The sequence below is a fragment of the Erithacus rubecula genome, assembly GCF_903797595.1.
Source record: "Erithacus rubecula genome assembly, contig: SUPER_Z_unloc_4, whole genome shotgun sequence".
In the NCBI taxonomy this organism is placed as follows: Eukaryota; Metazoa; Chordata; class Aves; order Passeriformes; family Muscicapidae; genus Erithacus; species Erithacus rubecula.
In genome coordinates, this window is record NW_027635670.1 from 1,106,395 (window position 1) to 1,129,608 (window position 23,214).

Consider the following 23,214-nt stretch of genomic DNA (forward strand, 5'->3'; position numbering starts at 1 on the left):
CACTTCAAAGATTTATCTTATGGGTACCTTTATTTTTATTCTATTTTTAGGCAGTAATGCTGGATCCATCCTTCTTACCTGCACTTGTATGATGAGTTGATCAATCGGTCTTAAAAATCAGTGCAAACCTTAGATACCCTCTAACAATGACAAATTCTACTAATCTTTGGTCCCTTTGTCCTGTCTCACCAGATTTATCTGCATTCATTTACTACTCCAGAAATTAAAACAGCAAGTTTTTCAAGAGATGAAAATTAATTTATGCTTGTACTCAGCATCTCAGCTTCAAAAAAATTGGATCATCACAACAAAACAGAACCTCATCCTACTTTCTTTCAGGAATTTTCTCACAATTCCCATTCCAAAGTGAACAACAAAACATCACCCTCAGTGAGATATATAGCACAAGTTTTTCAAGTGTTTTGGGATTCTGGAGAATACACATTCCAAATTACAGTCTGATTGTAAGCCCTTGCTGTCAAGTGACCTGGAAGAAGAATGGTTTCAGATGGGGCCCTGAGCAGTGACAAGCCTTTGAGAAAATAAAGCAGGAGATAGTTCATGCTGTAGCTTGCCCTGGCCAGTCCAAACTGGGCAAGATGTAGAAAATGTGCTTTGTGCTGCAGCTGGGGAGAATGGCCCCACCTGCAGGCTCTGGCAGAAAGCACCAGGGAGCACTCAAGGCTGACTTCTAGCAATTTGGACTGAGGTATACAGAGAATGTGAACCAGCTGAAAAGGAGGTACTGGCAGGTTATGAAAGTGTCTAAGCCACTCCAGATGTGATTGATATTGAAGCACAACTGTGCCTAGCACCCTGGTTACTCATGTTGGATTGGATGTTCAAAGGGAAGATCTCCTCTACACATCATGCAACAGATGCTGCATGGAGTAAGTTGGTCACACTGACCACACAACCAGCTCAAACAGGAAACACCAGTCCTCCAGGAATCTTAGAAGTATATAATGGACTGGCCAGAGGGCAAAGATTTTGGTATATCACCAGAGAAGTTGGTAATATGTGCTCAAGGGGCCCCACTATATAACAAATTACCAGAAAATAAGAAATAAATTGCCCTTTTTACTGATGAATCCTGCCATCTTGTACAAAAATATTTGGGATGGAAAGCAGCTGTGCATAGGAGTCCCCTGTGACAAGTCACAGAAACTGCTGAAGGAGAAGGTGAATTGAGTCAGCTTGCAGAGGTGAAACCCATCCAGCTGGCCTTAGACAATGCTGAATGAGAGAAAGGGACAACACTTTATACTGATTCATGGATGGTGGCAGGGGTGGCTGCAACAAAGGATGCAGAATAACTGGTGGCATGATGGTAAATCTGTCTGGGCTGCTGCATTGTGGCAAGACATCACTGCCCAGGTGGAGAACATGGCTGTGGAGGTAGATTGCAGAGATGTAAACAAGTGTCAGGCCACAGAAGAGCACCAGAACAACCAGCAAGGCTTCAATAGGACTGAAGTGTCTCAGCTGGATTTGGACTAATAAGTGTGAGTTACTCCTAGACTGGTGGGTCCATGACACCTTGGGTCATCAAGAAGTTCCAACAGGGGTGATACCGAGGGGAGGCTACCCATGGATACAGTCTCTCAGTTATCCACAGTCATGAAATGTGCTGCTGTCAGGCAGGGCCAAGTGGATAAACCTACTTTGGTATGGAGGGATATGGCTGAAATGTGAGTATAGGAAGTCCTGGCAGACTGGCAACGTCACACATCCCCAAAAACATGATGGCTAGTGCTATGGGCTTATGGCATGGAGGGAAGCCAGAAACATACCCTGTGTCCCATGCTACCACCCAGAACAGTATCCTAGGCTTTGAAAAGCAAGTCTTATGGCAACCTGGTACTCCAGAAAGAACAAAATAAAAAAATTAAACTCACTTCTGAAGCCACTTCATAGACATTTGGGCCAAAGAATATGTCATTGAGTGTGTATAGCACATTCTCTGCCATGCACCAGCCTCTGGAAACATCAAATGATGTAATAGACTGTTAAAGACTACACTGAGAGCAATGTGTGCTGGGACCTTCAGACTTTGGGATGCACATTTAGCAGAGGCCACATGATTTATCAACACCAGGGGACCTGCCAATCAGGCTGACCTGGCCCAATTAAATTTTTTACATACCGTGGAAGGGGATAAAATTCCTGTAGTACACATTAAAAACATGCTGGGGGAAACTGCATTATTCCTGCCTTAGGCAGAGGCCAATCCATCTGTGGGATGGTGCTTTTGCTCAAGCACTGAGGTGCAGCTTTGTGGGTAACACAGGACAATGGGGAAGTCCAGGGTGTGGCCCAAGGGAATTGGATTTTGGATGAGAAAAGCAATTAACTAAATTTAATTGTATTGATAACTACAGCACTGTGTATTGCCACTTTTGTGATGGCTACAAGTGCATCACCTCACTTAGCACTTCATGGTATTGCTCTTAACCACAACCTTCTGTAGGTCTGAGCCTGACTTCCCTCTGATCACACCAATGAAGAATGAACTTTGATAAAACTGAACAAGTGCAGCAGTTCTGGAATCAGAACTGACTAAAATGTGCAACATGCAACCACCCAACACCTCACAACATTTTTAATGCCCAAAAGATTATTATTGAGAATGAAAGACAAAATCATGGACTGAAAGAATTCAAATTTTGTGGGGTTTTTGGTTTGTGTTTTTGATTTTTGTTTCATTAGTTTGGGGTTTTTTATGCAGGCATTTTATGAACATTTGGCAAAGGTGTTCCATAGACTTAGAGATTTATATTTATATGTATATCTATCAAAACAGATAAGTAGGAAAGGTGGTAGACTATTGAGGAGAGTGAAACTTGGCATTACACGTGGTATGGAATAAGGGCTATCTCCCATCATTTCTTTCTTGGCTTCAAGTGGGGTAGAGTTGATTTCTTCTGAAAAGCTATTACAGTCCTGTGTTCTAGATTCAGAATGAGAATGGTGTTAATAACACACTGATGTTTTGGTTTTCTGCTAAATTGTGTTTATCCTGACTCAAGGACTTTTTCCTTATCTGCAATTAAGGAGGTACACAAAATAATCTGGAAAGGAGCATAGCTGGAACTGTTGGTTTGAATTGACCAAAGGGATATTGCACCCTAGAACATCTTGGCCAATATATAAACTGGAGGAATTACCTGATGGATAAGCTGATCTGAATTCAATAAGGAGGGTTTGACATTGGTCAGTGGGTGGTGAGAAATGGAATTTTACAACACTTGCAGTTTTTCCCCCTTCATAATTATTATTACTATTATTATTATTTACAATTATTATTGTATTTATTTACTATTATTATTGAATTTTATTTTTAATTATTGAACTGTTCTTAACTCCACATATAAGTTTTGGATTTATCTCCTTATTCCACTGGGGTGGAGAGGGAAGAAAGGAGGATTTGAGTGAGTGGTGACATGGTTTTTCATCTCTAGTTGAGTTTAAAACCACAGCAATTACTTATGCAGGCACATTCTAAGGAAAGGGTTGGGGAGTTAAGTGATACTTTTAGCTCCTGCATTTGTCATGGGATCATTTTTCAGCAGGTTCAAATAGCTATTAGTTTTGCTTCTCATTTAAATTTCAATGTGGGAGTGGCAATCAGTTCTTTAAAATGTTGTAGACTACCACAAACTACAAAAATTAATCAGCACATGAAAAGCCCTGCTCTCAAGGTAAAATCTTTCCCAGGTAAGGGTTTAATATTTTGAAATGTTCTTCTGTGTCACATTAAAAAATGGGGTGAAAAGTGTGGGCTGAGCACATATGAAGTTCATATTAAAGCAAATTTAGTTCAGGAATACCAGTGGTTGAGAAAGAAGAGCAACAAGCTGTCCATGAGCCAGCAGTGTGCCCTGGTGGCCAAGAGGGCCAGTGGTGCCCTGGGGTGCATCAGCAGGAGCACTGCCAGCACTCCAGGGAGTGATCCTGCCCCTCAGCCCTGGGGAGGCACAGCTGGAGTGCTGTGTCCAGCTCTGGAATCCTCAGCACTGCAGGGACATGGAGCTCCTGGAATGGGTCCAGGGGAGGGCTGATAAAGGGACCAGAGCATCTCTCTCATGAGGAAAGGCTGAGGGAATTGTTCAGCCTCAAGAAGAGAGAACTGAGAGGGGATCTCATCAATGGCTGTAAGTAGCTGAAGGGAGGGTGCCAAGAGGAGGGAGCCAGGCTCTGCTTGGTGGTGCTGAGCAGCAGGACAGAGACAATGGACAGAAATTGCTGCACAGGAATTCCATGAGAACATAAAGGGATAATTTGTGTAGGTGACTGTGCAGTGGAACAGATTGCCCAGGGGGGCTGTGGAGCCTCCCTCACTGCTGATATTCAGGAACCATCTGGACACAGTCCTGTGCCATGTGCTCTGGGATGACCCTGCTTGAGCAGGGAGGTTGGGCCAGAAGGTGGTCTCTTCCAACGTGACCCATTCTGTGATTCTGTCAATCTCCTTGGGCACAACTACACAGCCAAAGATGGGAGATGCCAGGCTACTGGACTTGTTAAGTTTGGTTTCAGGGTCTCTTCTGAAGCAAATTACTGAGCAGCTTCATACAAAAAAATAACCAACTGGGAATACATCCTTCAGGGGGAAACCTTGTAGACTTTTGAAGAATCTGAGCTTTCTGCAAAATTCTAGCAGGCTTCATTCCTTCTCAGCAGTTATCAGTGTTGTAGATACTCTAGAAGAGGTAAATGGCATCACATTATTTCAGGGAGTTTGGATTTAAAGTGTATGCATAGAAATTGTCACTTAAGGGCTTTGGGCAGCAAACCTCAGGGCATCTCAAGCACATCTGCACTTTGAAGGCTAATCTTAACAGTGTGGTCAAAACCCACTCTGTATCATTTGATCCTGGGGAACACGGATTCTCTGGAATAATGAATTAGGGTGCCATGACATGGCATGGTGGTTAGGAAAAAGAGGCTTGGGTTTTAATGGTTTGTATAATTCAGAAATATAGTGTGAATTACCCCATTCTATCTTCAGATGGTACAGAATGTGAACCACAAATGATAGACAGCGGGAAAAGTGGAGGAAGTGGTGTGAATCTTCCAAATTCTCTACAAACCATATTAGGTGAATAGACATAATTGCCTCCTGACTGATGCTTTGGACTTAAGTTGAAAGAACCAGAGTTTACATATTTTTAACAATCTTATGTATTTTTTCAGTTCTTACAGGGGTTTTGAAGATGGAATCCATGGAGAAATTTCAGTACTCATCAGGATTTTAATTTTTTATTGCCTAGCTAAAAGAATATTTTGATTTATGTTCCTTCTTATAAATTAATTAATTAATTAATTAATGAGTCCTCATTAGGCCAGTAGTGCTATGGGAAGAGTTCTCTAGCAGGAATTTTCCCTCAGGCTAAATTCCAGACCCTGAACTAGAAAAGTAACTCTAATACTTCCAAGGTCAAGGTATATTTCTTTCTGTGTATTCAAAAAGCCCAATGTCAACTGTGACTCTTTTAGTCCTTACTGCCCATCTTCAATATTACTAATGAATGCTGGAAATGTTAGTAAATAATTTCTACATAAGTCTGCAGACATCTTGGTGAAGGCACAGTATGCTCTGTCACCTAGTCTTCACTGAGGTCTGCTCTAACACATCCTCTGTGGATCTATTCCAAGGTGTTATCCTCTAACTAGACCAAAAATGTCTAGTCATACTGCAATCATTCCTCACTTCAGGGCAATATAGATCACTGAAATTAAACATTTCTTCCTCCTACATTCTGCTTACACTCAGCCACCATGCAAGAAAGTATAAAAATTCCTTATTGCCCTCTTAGCATCATTCCTGGAGAGATTAAATCATCCAGTAGTCATTTTTTCCCCTTTGGAATCATCTATCCAAAGTCACCAAAGCCACTTCATTTTGGCAATATTCACAGATCAGACTTCAAGGCTGCATGGCTGCACACACATTAAATAGTAGTAGATATTTAACTTAGCCTTTTAAGTACAGATTGTTTGAAATCTCTGGCAATGTCTTCAAAAAGCCTGTGTTGCACGAGTCTTGGTTTTTATTGACTTCCATGTATCTCATTATCTTAGTTTCTTATTTACCTTGCTCTGCCACAGAACTCATCTAAGGTTTCTGATTCTCTTAAGTGTTACACTATTTTTTTTTTGTGAACCAACCATTATGTTCAGTAAAATGGGTAACACAGTGTTGTCATTCATTTATAATGAATTTTTAATTTTAAATTATTGAATATTATTATCAAATCACTTAACACAAATAAACACACTTTAAAGCTTTATACTGAGCTTGAGTCTGTAAATGTTACAACTTATGAGATGAATTTAATGCAAAACATTATAGCTGCTATCTGTATAACAAAAAGAACATGGTCCAGAAAGGTAACTAAATCATTAACAGTCTGTAAACAGGAAATTGCTTTATGAGAGGAATAAGAAACTTCTAGACATGATGAAATAAAACATCAATACAATTTTGCTCTTAGCAGATAATGAACAAAGTTCATTCTTGTTTGTATTCCACCTGAGCTTAAATTGCAGTTAAATCCATCACACAACCACTACATTAGTATCATTTCATTGATCTACTATTTATGTAAAGGTCTGTCTGAGAGGATGATTAGCAGATATCACTGCTAAATATAGGCAGCATTTAAGATATACATCAAGGCACAGAAGTAGCTTTGTAGTTGTGAGTGGTTGTATAGGCTTGAATAGGACTCTAGATATTTCTCATACAGATCTGATAAAGGCAAGCACTACAAGCAACTGTGAATAAACAAAGAAAACTCTTCAGGTAACATCTAAAGGTAAAACTGACAGTAAAATTGACTGTTCTATAGAAGAAATAGAAAGTATTTTCAGAAGCTTCCACCTAGTAAATTTCCATTTTGAACTTCCAGGAAAGAGTGTTCCAACAGCTCAGAAGTACATTAATGTTACTAAAAGGGTTGAGCCAACTGAAGCTTATGAAAATTCCACAGTCAAGCTTCTTTTTCTGGAGCATGCTTGATCTGGTGCCCATGAATTCAGAATCCAGACTGAACTTTTGCTTGGTTCTCTTTCATTGCTTCTTTCATGGTTTCTCCTGCCATGGCTCCTTGCAAAGGTACAGATCTCATCATAATGAAAACCTGGCAGTTTTAAATAGAATCAAAATAATTTCTCAGAAGAAAAACTGTTGCTAGTATGGAGCAATAAAATAAATAATGGTTATCTTCGATTGAAAAGTCACTTCAGATACCTTCTGAAAAAATGCTGATAACTATTAAACAGAAAACTGAACTGGAAGATGTTTCTCAGATAACAGTAGAAAACTCCCAAATAACTGATTATTAACTCTTGAGAGTCTGACTGTAACAGTTTTGATAAAATATAACATAACATGTTTGCAACATAAAAGATACAACTACAACTGCTTTCCTTACTGCAAAGCCTAACAACTTAATTTTGATTACACGCACTATAAATTTAAATTATTTCATTGTTGGTCAGGATCTCCTAAGTAGGGATGTAAATTAAATTAGCTCTAAATTGCTATATTTTCCAGTATTCCAGAAGAGAATGTATGCAAATAATGCCTTAACAAATCCTAACCACATGGACAGCACTTAAAATGCTGTAAGTACATTATGAACAGTAATGAAATGGCACCACAAGACTATTTGCCTCTGCAGCATTTTAAGCAACTTGATTTGCCTCAGGTTTAAGGGATTTCAGCTGTGAAAGTTAGGTTTTGAAACCAAGAAATTCTTGTCAATGGAAATAGTGAGCAGGTTAAGAAAGAAAAGTCTTGTACTTTTACTAAATATTTAGTAATAATCTGAAGGTAATTTTTATAATATTAATTGTATTAATTTATCAGGTTGTCAGGAGTAAAAGTATTTCTATACAATATAGACTGCAGAGTAACTCACTTTAATAATTCTTTCATCTCTATTGCAGTTTATTACTGCCACTTGAAAGAAATGTGCTGCAAGTGATGAAGATTAAGCATGTATACACCAAAATTCTTCTGTTGATACATTATAATACAAATTAATATAATGGAAATACAAATTAATATAATGGAATCTCTATAGTATTTCTGGGAATATTTAATTCTGAAGAAAAGCACATAAAAATTTTAATCATAAAGCACTCATGTCAGCTGAGTACATAGTGTTAAAATATTTTTGGGATTCAGCCAATATTAAATTAGTACACCAGCACACCATTCAAAACTTCTTTGAATATGAAAGTTCTGTTAACATAGAGAATATCTGACTTAGGTAGTTGCACTCAGGTAACACTTTATTGAGAAAGCAGCTGTCTTCGAAAAAATGTAACATGCAAGAAAACATGAGAGCTCATAAAGGTAATAAAACTGCACCTAAAAGAATGATTAAGCTAAATTAAATGCCTTTGATCAGTAAAATCTCTTCTTCAAATTTATTGCAGGTAGTCATCCACAGAAGGAAAGAGCAACAGAAGAGATTCTATTATTCAGACACACTGCTGTCTTCAAAGAAAAGCAAGAATTAAAAGGAAGCCCTAAGGGAAAGAAAAATAATAATAATTAAAAAAAAAAAAAAAGTAGAGGGTTAGTCTGTATGAAGAAATGGCACATAAAGCTTCATGTGACAGGCTCTTTACACATCTTGGTCAGCTCCTTACCATGACAAGGTGCAAATCGACCTCTTCACATTTAGCCATTCATGCTTTACGATAATAATAGCAGGAGCAACAAACTCCAACATTAGAAGGTTACTTTAAAACTGCAATTAACACAAACACTTCCAGGCTGGACGACACACAGATTACTCTTCTGTGAGATTCTGATTGTCCCATTCTGGAAATCCTAGTGCATCACTTGAGCAGGGCCAACCTGTTGGCTTTAACACTGCCACAGTCTGAAAGGTGCTGGGCTCTGGGGACTCAGTCTTCTCTTCCCTCAATGCAAGGAACTTCATAAAGCTCCAACATTTTCCTGACAGTTCTGGTCCTGTCCTTTATGACTACAAGGCCACACATTTTAAAAAGTAACACAATGACTGAATAATTTCCCATAAAATGGGAAATGATTGCTGTACTAGTTCTCCAACAGCATCAAAGACTCATCCATTGCATTTGTTTTGGGGGAAAGACCTCTCACTGATTTTTTCATAGAAACATGACCATGAGTTTTGGAGCTAGAGGTTTGTTGCTGGGCAACAAATTTAGCAGTGTTGTGTCCAGAATTTTCCTAGACATCTGCTCCTCAGAGTCAGATATGCAATGTTTCTATAGCAAATTGAATATGTAAGAATTTTTGTCTTACTGTGAAAATCTGAATTGTAGTTAATGTGGAGCATATACTAAATATCTGTACTATTTCTCAGCATGCTAAATACAATCTTTAAGGTAGCAGACATTTGCTGCTTACCTTAATTTCCAAGAGATATCAAGTTAAACTAAACTGTAATTTGTATGCTGCATGAATGTGACACACTTAGGTGTATCAAACATGTAGTTCACTTCAAGATGCTGTTTTTCCTGAAAAAAAACAGTAAAAATAATACTGTAAAATACTGCATTACACCATTTTTGTATTTTAACCAAACTAACATACGTTGTTTGTCTCTGGTGAACATACCAGTGCCTAAAATTAACCCATGATAAGTCATGCAGTTGAAGATTCAGTCTTGCCAGACATTATTTAGGGAATGGACTTGTCTGAATTCCCTAAGCTCCTGCTAGCTTGACTTGGCGACTGTTAGTACATTCTACAGCAGAACAAAGATAAAATCTGATGGACAAGAGCCAAAACCCCCTTATCCTCCACTGATCTGCAAGTGATTGAATGAAAAAAATGATGAGTAATATGGCAATTTCTCCATATGTTAACATATGGGCTCCCCTCTAAAGAGTGCATTGCTATCCATAAGAGGATATTCAGCTTTTGTGAGGACGTTACACCAAATTCATTTTTCTCAGGAATATGTACTAGAACTAATAGAGACACAGTAGGTGTTGTAATATTCACCAAGTGTAGAAACACACCCAAATAGTAACAAATGCAACTGAAATGTAAGTCACCTCTGGTTATATAGATCTGACAGTTTCACTGCTGGAGTAGTTTAACAGAAGTGTAACTAAACTCAGTGAGTTGTGCTGATGTAAATTAGGTGTGACACTAGCTTCAGGCATAAGTCTACATTGGGTACTGATAATTATTTTAGAGCTTTCAGTACTCCACAGGTAGAAAAAGAAAGATGCAGAAAGGGTTTACACAAAATGAACAGACTTAAAACTCGGGTATGAGTTGCCAAATGCTGCATCACTCAGGTAACTGCTGCATGTAGGATAGTCACAGTCCAGTCATGTGCTGACATGATTTAAGCAGGATGTACAAAATTTTTAAGAGTGGATGCTAAGGCTACTGACTGTTCTCTGTGTTCATATCTGTCTGAGCACTAACGCCTGTGCTTGACAATCTCATGTCACAAATGAATTGTTAGGTTCCTTAAAGAGTTGTCATCAAAGCTGCTGGCAGAAGAGCAGATTTTTATATAAATTTGAGAAAGTGAAATTTTTACAGAGCTCAGTGGCAAGGTTCACTCTATCACTTAGAGACGAATCATACATAAGGAAGGAAGTCAGACTAGAATCAATGTAGAGTGATTTGTGTAGAAACTGTAAGAGGGTAAAAGTACAAATGGTGTGGACACAAGAAATTAAAGGTTCAAAAGGGTATAGTAGCACTTAATCATTGACTAATTTAACATCTATACACTTATTCAAAAAGATATGCTACACTTATAACAGTGACTTAATTCTGAGTTCGGGATAAGAGCATTCATGCCATATCCAACCCTCACAAAGGTGCACAGGCAAAGAGTAGTATGCATCTACATCTGTGTGTTTAAAGGAACTAATCAAAAATTCCCTTGAGTCCAACCAAATGCTCACATTAAGTCCCCTAGCATCTCTTAGTGGGCCCTGTTGCACCTCATGTATGTGTAGGGGCAGTACCAGCTGAGGCCTCAGAACCAGTGGCAGCCTTTCAAGCTCACTGGAGAGCTGGCAGGCTCCAAGAGCCATCCCACTGGGATGGAGGTGCTGGCATAGGTGTGTGCCTTAGCAGGGCTCAGAGGGATGCTCCCAGAGGAGAGCTTGGACTGCTGGTCATGGGGTTGAGACAATTTGCTTTAGTTATCTGTCATTTTCCATGCTGGCCAAAACACAAAAGTTGGTAGCTACTGGATTTTTTTCCAACAAATTCCAGTAATGATGGTATCATTCCACCCGGGCTATAATACATATTTTCAAAAGATCTCATAGCATTGGTAGCATTTCACTTTGGTTACAGTTAATTAAATAGGAGTGTGGGGAAACCAATTTTGCTAAAGCAACTGTTTTAGGAAATTCCTGCTAGCGCAGCATGACAGAGCACGAAATAGTAGCAGAATAGAATGCCTTGTGATCCAATAATTATTACAAAATTGAAGGTTTCATGCCATGTTTATTTGAAAAAGAAAGCTTAGATTTGTTTGCATTTGTAAAACACCACATGGGAGAGGGTTTACTTCAGATACTGATTCTTTTCCACGCTCTCTGTAGTCTCAGAGAGGTGCATACTCATGCAGTTTCACTGAGCTCCAGCCTGCAGAATTTGCAGAACAACACTTTTTCTAGTAAAATGTTAAATTCAATGTTCATGTGATTGTTGATGAATTAACATGTCTATGGGATAGTAAGGAACATGTTAAAGGCACTTTCCCATTATGATGGGGAGGTTTATAATAGATTTCCAGATAAACTTTTAATATTGTTAGGGTATTTATTGTCTTTGGAAAGCAAAATTTATCTCTGAAGTTATTTGCCCAAGAAGTCTATGATAATCGTCATGCAGAAAACATCATTGGCTTGAATTTGCACATCTCCTCAAAACAAATGTTGATATAATTACAAATATAATGTTGAATATAATTGAAGAAATTAAAATATAATACTTTGATATGAATGAGAGGAATGAAAAAATCCATATTATTCAGTGGAACTCAATCTTTAATGAAGGTCTTCTACAGATGTGTAGTACATTAAAGTTTTAATTTGTTGTAACTTCATTGATTCCAACACATAGCAGTAACCCAAACATTTTTCATTATTTACACTGTGTGGTATAAGAATTTCCCTTTTTTTGCATTAAGATTATAGCAGAAACTCACATTTTCACGGTTTTTTTCTTCTTTTTTCATCCTCTTTAGGTGTTGGGTGTTACTTTGTGTAAACTGATATTTGGGGATTGCATCTACATTTTGGAAAACCTTTAGTTCTCCAGGTAGTTGATTTTAATTTTTCTCCATTTATTCCCATTAGTATGTCAGCAGGAAAAGGAAAGACTAATCTAATACTCCTTTAGCAAGCAGACTCCTTTTGCAAAATGTGCAAGTGGGGGCTGTATCCTTTTCTTATATCCACAATCCATTTTCAACCTTCATGAGAGCAACAGAAGTCAAATTCCTGATGCCTAATCTAATGTCAATCTAGTTTCCAAAGTCTCACAGCAGTTGCAAAGCTTCATTTTTGGCAGCTTTTTGTGCAAGGTTTTCCATGGTTAAAAGACAAAGAAGAATTATACACTGGTGTGGTCTGGTGAGACAGGTTTGTCTGCATTAGCTTTGTGTAAATAGGTTGTGTAATACGTGTATGTAACAGGTTTAATATCAGTTCTCTACTAAGCTTTGCCTATTTGTTTTGGGACTTAGCTGAATTGTCATCACTTTCTTTTCCTCCCGTTTTTTCATGAGTACAATTTTTTCAGCTAGCATAAAACATTTATCTGGATTTATGAATGAGTGCAAAAATCTCTTTGATTAAGAGAAAAAAGTGATTGTATGTTGCATGTAAATAAAACCTCACAAAGGAAAGGCCTTGTAAAATCATTGCTTTTTCAGCTACTTCGGCTGAGGAGGAAAGGACTGGGGGAAAGTGACTCAGCAGAATTAGAGGTAGAAAAACAAGTTATATAACCATTACCTGTTCACATCGTGGTGTATGGTGGTTGGTTGAATTATGTTTGCTATGATTTAAAAGAATGTTGCTGATAAAGGCCTGACTGCTCTCAAAGGCCTGGTTTTTAGAATCAAGCAGCTGTCCTTGCACCTGCCTGGGGACTCAGCGTCACTACAGACCTCCCCTCACAACTGCACACTGTACAAAACCCATTTCAGAAAGATAAGTTAATTTACAGCTTTATAAATTTGATCTTTCTCATTTACTTGTATCTGTGTGCAGGTGCAATACAGAAGGATCTGCCAGTTAAAACTGGCAAAAACACAGCTCAACTGTTTTGTTATTTGATATTTGGAAGCAGAGATTTCTAACCTGTGTGTTTTCCAATAAAAAGAGACAGGATGGTGTCATGTGTGCAGAAATGTTATGTTCTAAATAATCATGTCAAAAAATTATAAAACAGTTGCATTTTTGGCATCCTGCACCCAATTGACCATCTTTGTGCTTTGTGCTGACTACAATCAGCACTGCATGTAAACTGCAATACAGCTTCAGTAAAATACCACTCCCAAGTGTGAGATGATGAAATGCAGCAGTCTAAATCTACCCACTTTCACAATTTATTCTTGCACTTTTGAAATGTCATTGTGAGATGAAAGTCACAGGAGCATAGAAGGGATTCCACTGAGTAGGGACCCACAAGGATCATGGAGTCCAACTCGTGGCCCATCACAGGACACCCCAAGAGCAAGACCATGTGCCTGAGAGCATGTTCTAAGTGGTTCTTGAACTTCATCAGGCTCAATGTTCTGACCACTTTCCTGGGGAGCCTGTTCCAGTGCCCAGCCACCTTCTGGGTGAAGAACATTTATTTTAATAACCAACCCAAACCTCCCCAACACAACTTCTTGCCATTCCCTCAGGTCCTGTCACTGGTCACCAAACAGAGATATTCAGCTTCCTGCTGACCAGGACCTCCAGGTCCCTTTCTGCAGCACTGCTCTCCAATATCCCATTCCCCAGTTTATTGAACACAACCCATTTTGTTGTCCCATCCCAGGTGCAGGATTTGGCACTTTCTCTTGTTGAACTTCACATGGTTGGTGATGGCCCAGTTCTCTAATTTTTAAGGTCTCTCTGCAAGAACTCCTTGCCTTTGAAGGAATCAACAGCTCATCCCAGTTTTGTATCATCTGTGAATTTGCTTAGTATCACTTCCACTCCTGAGTTCAAGTCATTTATGAAGATGCTGAAGAGCACAGGGCCAAAAATGGCTGGGTTGGCATCTTGTCATAAAACTAAATCAAGTTTGATTCCCTCTCATGAAGTTGTGCTGGCTGTGACCAATGGCTGTGCTGTTTTTTAGGTTTTTCTCAACACCTTACGGCATAATCTTCTCTATAACTTTATTGGGCACTGTTAGTGAGACTGACAGATCTGTAGCTTCTAGGGTCATTGTTTTTGCCATTTTTGAAAGTTAGGACAAAGTTAGCCAGCTTCCAGTCCACTAGGACCTCTCCTCCCTCTTAGGGTCACATCTACTTTATTCAGAGCAAAGGTACAATCTCTTGGCTTTGCAATACTAAGAGAAATCAACTAAAAAGAATTAGTATATATGTATATAATAGTATATAGTATATATATTTTTTTTTTCCTCTTCAGTAATCATTCACAGAATATTCTGAGTTGGAAGGGACCCACAAGGATCATCTTAGCATTATTAGCACCATGCTCTAACTGAGTTCATCTGTTCTCTCATTATTTCCCTTTTTTATTTGGAAGTTATAATAGCAGATAATGCAAAACACAATTGTGTTATACCTACACATATATTGCTCCACATCTCTGTTGGCTAGATTTTAAGCCTACTAGAAGTAGGTCTGTAGTGTCCATGGTAGGAACTTTTCTAACAGAATTTTTCTACCATTTCTTAAGATTTTAAAACTACAATTCAAGGTACTGCAACAGCTTCTCCTGAAAGATTTGAAGTGAGATATATTTGTATTATATATTCTCTGACCTATGTGGACGTGGACACATATGCATATCTGTAAAAAGAATATCCCCACAACTGCACTATCTACCAGTTGTTTTCTTATGATTATCGTTGTTTTCTTGCAATTAACGTGGTCATATCTCTTCACCAATGCAGTAAGTTAAATTCTATGAATGTTCAAAGGCACTTAGTGATTGCAAAGATACAGGTGCTCATATATCTGGGGCACAGATATCAGGCTGTTTTATCATTTGCCTATGTTGCAGAATACATTTCAAAAGCTATTTTTTTAATCTCTCTTACAGAGGACATATCCTGCTCCAAGGGAAAAAACCCACAAACAGGAAAAAAACCAAACCAAAACAAAAACCCAAGCCAAAAAAGTACTCTGTTGATAATGAGATGAAGATGTTGGAATTTTTTCCCTACGTGAAAATATTCCAAAAATTTCCTTGGGGAAAAAAAAAAAATACCCAAAATCTAAGAAAACCTTGGTGCAAAGTTCTGTCCTCCATTGGCCGAATTTGTAATTAAATTTGTGATTGTGTTCAGCCTGAAACAAGGTGCTGCAGGGCCCCCTTTCCCTGGCCAGCTCCTTGTCCCCGGGGCCTGAGCGCGGCCGTGTCCCTGCCCCGCTGTCCCAGGATGTCCAGGGTGGTTAGGATTTGTCAGATCACACCTCGGCCTGTCAGGGCTCGGCGGCGCCTCCTTTGCCCTGCTGCAGCCCATTGCTTCATTCCTTCTGCAGCCTGGAGCAGCCTGGCCTGGCTACATGCAAATAACCACGGCCAAAAGCACCTGGCCGTGCCCTGCCTGCTCACCTGGCTCGCCCTCTTGCCTTTGCCTGTTATCCTGTGCTGGTGTCAGCCAGTCTGGGAGCAGCAGGGGAGTGAGCTCTACACACACTCTTGTGCACACGTGTGTGCAGGCACAGCCCCAGCCAGGGCTCCTGGTTCTGGGCTCACAGTGGGACCAGCAAGGCTGCATCCCCAGCCCTTGCCTCTCCCACCTCTCTCCTTTCCCTCCTGCCTCTCCCCACAGCACACTGCCTGATAAAACTTCTCCTCACTCAGCTCCACGCTGCTTTAAGCCTCTCACACTGCTTTCCTAGTGTTTCCCTAATTTTGTTAAAGTTTGACTCATTCTGTCTTCCACTCCCTTGGTCTGACAACCTATTTTCTTTGTGGCACTTCTTTATTTTAACCTGATCCTCAGTGACTCCCCCCGCCAGCCCGCCCCTCCTCTTTGTCATATCTGGTCTCCCCTTCTACCTTCTCCTTCTCTCGTTTTCTGCCCCTCTTTTCTCCTGCCCAGCCTGAATCAATGGAGCTGGGACACCCATGGACGAGGTGAGGTCTCCCTCCAGGCTGTCCTAAAACTGCAGCCAGAGCAAACACACTCCTGGTGTCCTCTCTGCCTCCTGCAGGTCCCATCCTCACCTTGGCTCCTGGAGAGAGGAGACCTCAGGCACAGAACCTTGGCAGCTTTGGCCAGAGTCTTCTTCTGGGCCTGGAGAGAAAAGGTGCCCTTCTAAACAGGACATTTCACACAGTATGTGCCCACCTGAAAATTGTTACGCCTTAACTTGAAACTGGTTTAAATAGTGGCTGCGCTGTTAAGCCGAACAACAAACTTACTGGTCATAGGAGAGTGAGAGCAGAACCAGGACAGTAGTGGGTGCTGAAGTAGTTTCTAAATGGAAGCAATGATCTAACATTAGTGCAATATTGTATCGCTTATTTTTCTTTGTCTTTTGCAAGACATCTTTGCCTCTTTTTAAAAATAAAAGGCAAATCTGTTCTCAGGCAATTCTTCTCCCCTTATTTTCAGCCTGACGGGTATTTGCATCTCCTCCACCTTCTTCCTTTTCCTTTCTCCATCCCCTCTAAGTTGTAATTCAATCGCTTCCAACACATGATCTCTTTTCTTATTTTGGCACTCCCTCCACCCACTCTCTCATTAGTTTGAGTTAATTAGGAATAGTAGGCAGCCCTCAATCTGTTATGTGTTAAAACAGAATAATCCAAAACAGAGGCACAGACACAACTACGTGATTTCATTGTCTAAGGGAGACAGAAAACCAGTGGGGATTCTCTTATCTAGACTAACATCTTCCCAATGGTTAACCTAACTGGCTTTAAAATGTTCCGCAAACACAGATCTGGGATAACAATCTTTCACTGTTTCCTTTTCTTTCTTTTTTTTTTTTTTTTTCATTTCATCATTGGCAAGAATGAGTGAATTGGATTGACATAGAGGTGATAGAGGAAGAGAAATAGTCTACATGTCAAAATGACAATTTATATTACATGGTTAACAGAATGAGTGGTACGTGCAATGGCTGCGGGTATTTTCATCTGCTGTGTTGTACAATAAGGTCCTTTTTTTCCCTGAAGTGTATCATCAAGATCACTCCCAATTCAATGCAGATTGTTTGCTTGAAGGGTCTCTTTCTAACATTAATATCATTTGATAAATGTCGAACTGAAACAAGAATCTTAGAATTCACTTGTTTCTATTGTGAATATCTGTGAATTGTGTTTATATAAAGGTCATGCCTGGTATTTTTTCTGTAGTGCTGATTACAGACCTTAGGGCAGAGTGTGCTGTGGAAGTGAATTATAACACATCTAAGAAATCAAGCCCTGAATCTGAAGGTAAGGCCTTACATTTTTTGTCTGACTACATATGGTCCTCTTCATATGAAATTAAATGCATGCTTAGAAAAGACAGGTATAGCTGTGCAAGTAACACAAAAATGCATGCCTTCATTAAATACAAATGTGAGTGCTTTGGAGCATTTATGAGGCTGTTTATATGTGTATAAGTAAATTAATAAATACGTAAAGCTTGAATCTTCAAAGATTGTTGTGTAAAATTAATGAACTATAGACAGCCACATTTATAATAATTGTTACATTAAATTGCTAATTCAGTATGTATGTGCCTGCATGTGTATGAAGTTGTGTGTCAGTAATTCATGTTAATAATGTATCCATTAATTAGCAATGCTAATGCAATAAGCTTTAAAGTTATACAACTTTCAATGGTCTTTTATGAAATCTGATATCTGGATATAGAATGAAAAACCTATTGGAAAAAAAGGAAACAGAGACATTGAAAGTACTGCCATTAAAATATCATTATATGTGTTAAGAAAAAATTTCCTTTCTGCCAGAAACATCTCTTTTTGACAGAGTGGACATCAGATTAATGAGACACAAAAGGAATGCTTAATTAATGACAAAGTATAAGCTTGATTATCAGAACAAACCAGAGTGCTACAGCACTGGAGAAGATAATATCCCCTCAAAAATCTGAGATTTTACTGGGGCTAGGGATGCAAGAAGTTTCTTGTTGGACATTGACAACATGAGACCAAAGATCTCCCTAAGGAAATGCTGCAAGAAGTTTAGGAGTCTTTTACAATTTACTTTTGATACACTGTTTGTTTATTTATTTCACAGTTATTGGTACAGTTATGTGCAAACTGCATTAAATTCATTAAGGAGACAGATTTGGCCCTTACACTGTTCCTATGTTTGATCTTTTCTATCTATAGTAATGCAAAAACTTAGTGATTGTTGTGGATCTATTTTACACCAAAATGAAAAATTGTTCTTTTTTCACCCATGGAATTAAAAGATCTTACATTAACACCTCTATTTCAGTATTAGCAATTAAGTCTGTTTAATTTATACAATCTTTCTCTTTCTATAAGCATTTTAGATTACAATGTAAGAATGGCATAAGAGAAAGATATAAATATGTACTTTAAAAAAATTCAGGACTTTAGAACTCTCTATACTAGATGACATCAGTAATTTTATGCAGTGATCACATTGGTAATTTTATTAAGTTTTGACATCTGAGACTATGTCACATTCAGTGCTACACAGAAGCCATAAAACTTGTGTGACCTTATGTATTAGTCAGAAAGAAAAATATTAGGGGGGAGTAGTAAAACTACGTTAGTCTAAAATCTATCAAAAAGATGTTCAGAATATAAAAACTTTTAGAAAAGAAGGAAATAATTTCCCCCTTACCACACATAGAGAAAACATACTGATGATTCTTTAAGAGTGAAGATATTTATCCCTTCACATTCTGAGGTTAGAACTATGGTTTCTGTCATACCTTGTAGCCTTCCTCATGTTAAACCAATAGGTCAGCTCCATGAATAAAACAGCATGATTTTCTGTGCAATGCACACAAAACCCCTGTCTTCCATCCACACTGGGATGGCAGGAGTAGAGAAATATAGTGCTGTGGTGTAAGAAGTTTGCATTTGAGTGTGTAATGAACCAGGGCAGGCACTAGTCCCAAGCTGAGAGGAATGACTGGAAGGTTGTTATGTAACAAAGCAGAATCTACTGTCCCGAGTGTTCTCAGCTCTCTGCTATCCCTGCAGCTCAGTTCAGACACACGCAAGCTCATCTTGAGCCACGCTCAGTATGACACTTTGTGAAAGCTTCAGAATGCAAGGTAAGGTAATAAACTGCTGCAGAACCAAAAGAAAAGAAGCCTCTAAAGTGCACTGGTAATGCAAAGGTGTCTGTCTCCTGCCGGTATTAGTGACACAATGCTTCATACCTGTGGCTGTCTAACCAGAAATACTACAAAAGCAAAAAGAAAATTGTTTTATGAATTATCCTTTAAGATACACTGCTCCGAGTGGATAAACAATTTTGATACCAAAAAAACTGCTCTAAATCAGTTTGGCATTGAGGACAGTTTTATATTGTGCTGCTAATGCTTATGCTTGCATTGCAGTTGATTTAGACTTACTCTTGAGACATATAGAGGTAGATTCACAGAGATAAATATACTGGTAGCATGAAACAGGGGTATTTTGACACTTGGAACAATCTTTTCGGATTTGACACAGTGCCTAAATTCACCTCAGAATTAAAACTCAGACTAAATATTATTTTAAAATTCATCGCTTATATGTTTAGACAAAAGTAAGACTAAAAAAGTACATGGAAAGTAAACTAAACATAAAAGTAGACAAAAAGTACATAAAGGCAGATATTGCTAGGTAAACAAAAAAAAAATCCAGAAAAACAGAAAAGAGGTAATGAAAGAATAAAGGCAACAAAGCTTATAATGTTGAGCTGCAGCAATAGAATTTGTGAACTCAAATAGTTAGTTTAGGCTATACAGAAACAAACAAATTGTAAGCAACCAGAAAAATACCAATTATGATCAACCAGAATCATCTCGTGCATGGGCACATGCAGAATATAAATTGCATTGCTTGTTTCCTCAGAAGCCAGAGGTACAGTAGGAAATTTGGATGATTAATAAGGCTTAATCTGTTAATAGGAATGCTGGAAAAAGATTTAGTGATAGTGAGTACAGCCTGCTGTATACAGATTTTTTTTCATCTTCGTGTAGCAGCATAAAAATCTATACAAAAAACTTTTTCATCTTCTATCCAGTGATATTTGAATGTTTTATATTTTAATCATGGGGATAACAAATTGAAATTATTAGGATAAAGTGGGCATATTCTCACTGTAATGGAGTTATCTACAAAAATATCCTTTCAGTTTTTGAACCCCGATCATCTCTTTTCACAAATGTTTCCTTTTTAAACTACTGAATGGCATTACACAGACTGCAGGCTACTGTAAATGCCCAGCATCAAGCAAAGTATTTTCTATCATTAATATTCACTCTGAATTTTCCATATTGGCTGTACAGCTACAGGCACAAACATATTTGAAAAGAAAATGCTCGGGTTAGTATCTTTTCTTGGTTGCTAGTGTACCTCTTAAGCCTTAATCTGAGTCAACTAATTTAATTGGCCTTCTTTTAAGCTTCTATTAGCATCAATATTTGTTCAAAAATTAAATAAATTTAAAGTCCTGAGAAGCAATATCTTTTTAGATCAAAGGAAGCAGGTTTTCTTATTTTGTGGTCAGGTCTGGGGAAAAGTAAAAGAGAACTCTGAGCAACCATTTGGAGACATTTGTGAAGTTAATACATTTCTGTGTGTTTGACATTTTAAAATCTTTTCTAAAATAAATTGCCATGATTAATTTTAAGAAATATTCTTTGTGGCATTTGTATAAACTGAACAATGAAATATTGTGCAAAACTACACAGCCTTCAGAATTATTTAACTACTTCTATACTTCAGTTAATGATGGAATTACGGATTGGATAGTAAAAAGGGTGATGGATTTGAAATGTTTTATTGAAACTTTATCCTTATTACAGTTGTCACAGAGCTAGGATGGCAAGACAGCTATTCCTCTACCCTCATAAAAAACATTTAGTGTATTCGATGTTGTCTTGTTTTTAAATGCTTTATTTGTACAACTAGCTACACTAAAACAAGATAAGATTTTATAATTCGACCCAATGAAATGTTCATAATATTTTGCTTTACATGTTACCACAAAGAGAAGAAATGGGGAAAAAAATAATGAGAAAAATATTGTCAAAGCAACTTTTGCACTTTGTCTTTCAGAACTTCTTAAACTGATTGTCCTTCCATCCAAAACCTTCTGTCTATGATTAAATAGTTGTGATTGTATTAAGCAAACTGAAAATGCAATTCCTCAAGCTCTGAACATTTCTGAACTGTGAGTACCAAAAGTACTGAAAGATTTACTCCCATCCTGTGACAGTTTAACAGTATCCTTTGAATTCATATGAACTTACATGACTTTATAGCTAGGTGAACATGATCTCATTTTAAAATTTTTCTTCCTCTTCATTGCAAATTACAGCACTTGAATCTCATTTCTCCTCAGTGAGCAGCTGCTTTGTAGCTTTTCTCAGAACACTCCTGAGCAGTGTTTTGAGAAAAACTACTGAGTAGAAATTTTCTTTTCCTTTCATAGAGATATGACAGTATTATTTTCTATCATTTAGTGTCCTTGGCAATGAAGGACACTTTGAAAAGGAATGTGTAGAGATGTTTGAGTTTATAAGAACTTGCGATGTTGGAAAATGTTGGATATTACACAGATACTGCATAATTATTGCAAGTACATTTTTAAAAATGTGTTTCTCACAAGAAATCAGCTATGCTGATTTTGCTGAAAGAGTTGCTACTGATAGAAGAATAAAAAAGGGAAGTTAATCTTGTGAAAAACAGACAAGAAAGTTTAAGGAAAGTTAAGAAAATTTAAGGACAGTAGACTCCAAACCAATACTTCTGTTTCAGGAGTGGAACAGTTACCTGTGAGAAAACAAAATAGAATATATTCTAGTGTACTTAGTGTGTAGCTGTCAGCTTTTTACCACGTACACTTCTAGTGTACTCCAGTGATTTAAAACAAGACATAGGGAAAGAAGATTTATCAAGGAATGGTGAATTTAAAAAGTGAGAAGTTTCAGAGTTACAAGAGATTGAGTGCCCTTGTATGCCCCTAACTACTGTGATTATCTGACCAGAGTACAGTGGAAGAAAAGTTGTTCTGCCCAGAAAAAAAAACCCTGGTTTCTGCACAGAAAAGTGGAACTGCAGTTCAAGCCCCAGCTTCCAGCAGTTGAAAACTTGGACAATTGCTTTGGGAACATTTCTCTTCAAAAGGCACATCACAGAGGTATGGATGTTTATCCACTGCAAGGAAACATGAATTGTGTGCTTGTGTTCTCACTGAGGTGACAAAAGGAGGGTTTAGCTATCATTAAGTTAGACTGGTAAAATATCCAGAGTACAAACTACAAATTGAAAGTTTCCTATTGGGATCTTTCCTAATAAGTTTGCTTGAATTCACTCAGGTTAAATAAATCGATATACACAATTCTCTTTTATTTTAATTCATGTCTTAGACCACAGTAGCTAAATCTTCATCTCATCAAAACTTTACTTTGATTAGTGTTCTAAGCTTTAGCTTGTGTGCAGTCTGGCAATCTCTCTTTCCTCTGCTTCTTCACCCTTCAATCTCTCCATTTTTCACTATCTGTTTAAGTAAAAGTTTTCCTACCTGTCTATGCCAAATTAATACAAAATTTCAGGGGATATTTTGAGAAAACACCAGAACTTTACTTAGTTTTCAGATGAAATTTTAAAACTTTCTTGACAATTATAAAAGGAGTAATAAATGAGTAGTTTTATTTAAATTTTATCCTGAGCAAAACAAAAGTGAATTTATGTTGGTTAGGAAAGATTGAATACTGTCTTCCACTGCCTGCAAAAACTGTGTCAGTGGAGTTCGGCAAGCTAAGCCAAGAAAGACAAGCAAAAGTTTAATTATTCAAGCTAGATT

General features: G+C 38.0%; 1 long non-coding RNA gene across 1 annotated transcript; it reads left to right on the forward strand.

Annotated features, from left to right (window-relative positions):
- Positions 1-19,351: 19,351 nt before the first annotated feature.
- LOC306814945 lies at positions 19,352-22,548 on the forward strand. Its single transcript, XR_013777287.1, has 3 exons — positions 19,352-19,468; positions 21,465-21,579; positions 22,397-22,548. It is a non-coding gene; the product is annotated as an uncharacterized lncRNA (long non-coding RNA).
- The last annotated feature ends 666 nt before the right edge of the window (positions 22,549-23,214 follow it).